This window comes from Arachis stenosperma, chromosome 9, assembly GCF_014773155.1.
Source record: "Arachis stenosperma cultivar V10309 chromosome 9, arast.V10309.gnm1.PFL2, whole genome shotgun sequence".
NCBI classification, from domain to species: domain Eukaryota; kingdom Viridiplantae; phylum Streptophyta; class Magnoliopsida; order Fabales; family Fabaceae; genus Arachis; species Arachis stenosperma.
The window spans coordinates 56,995,105-56,995,865 of record NC_080385.1 but is presented as its reverse complement, the minus strand read 5'-3'; the positions used below and the strand labels follow the sequence as shown (position 1 = coordinate 56,995,865).

The following is a 761-nucleotide window of genomic DNA, read 5'->3' as shown; positions in this document are numbered from 1 at the left end:
GGAGCAAACAACTTTGAGCTTAAACCTCAATTAGTTTCTCTAATGCAACAGAATTGCAAGTTCCATGGACTTCCAATGGAAGATCCTCATCAGTTCTTAACTGAATTCTTGCAAATCTGTGACACAGTCAAGACTAATGGGGTAGACCCTGAGGTCTATAGACTGATGCTATTCCCTTTTGCTGTAAGAGACAGAGCTAGAATATGGTTGGATTCTCAACCTAAAGAAAGCCTGGACTCTTGGGAAAAGCTAGTCAATGCCTTCTTGGCAAAGTTCTTTCCACCACAAAGATGGAGTAAGCTTAGAGTGGAAGTCCAAACCTTCAGACAGAAGGATGGAGAATCCCTCTATGAAGCTTGGGAAAGGTACAAACAATTAATCAGAAGATGTCCCTCAGACATGCTTTCTGAATGGAGCATCATAGGTATCTTCTATGATGGTCTCTCTGAACTATCCAAGATGTCTTTGGATAGCTCAGCTGGAGGATCTCTTCATCTGAAGAAGACGCCTGCAGAGGCTCAAGAGCTAATTGAAATGGTTGCAAATAACCAATTCATGTACACTTCTGAAAGGAATCCTATGAACAATGGGACTAGTCAGAAGAAAGGAGTTCTTGAGATTGACACTCTGAACGCCATTTTAGCTCAGAATAACATATTGACTCAACAAGTCAATTTGATTTCTCAAAGTCTGTCTGGAATGCAAAATGCACCAAACAGTACTAAGGATGCTTCATCTGATTTTCTTGCTCATCTTGTGGT

At 40.9% G+C, this 761-nt stretch overlaps 1 non-coding gene across 1 annotated transcript; it reads right to left on the bottom strand.

The window, feature by feature from the left end:
• Positions 1–297: 297 nt before the first annotated feature.
• LOC130953226 (small nucleolar RNA R71) lies at positions 298–405 on the bottom strand. Its single transcript, XR_009075398.1, has one exon. It is a non-coding gene; the product is annotated as a small nucleolar RNA R71 (small nucleolar RNA).
• Between the last annotated feature and the right edge of the window lie 356 nt (positions 406–761).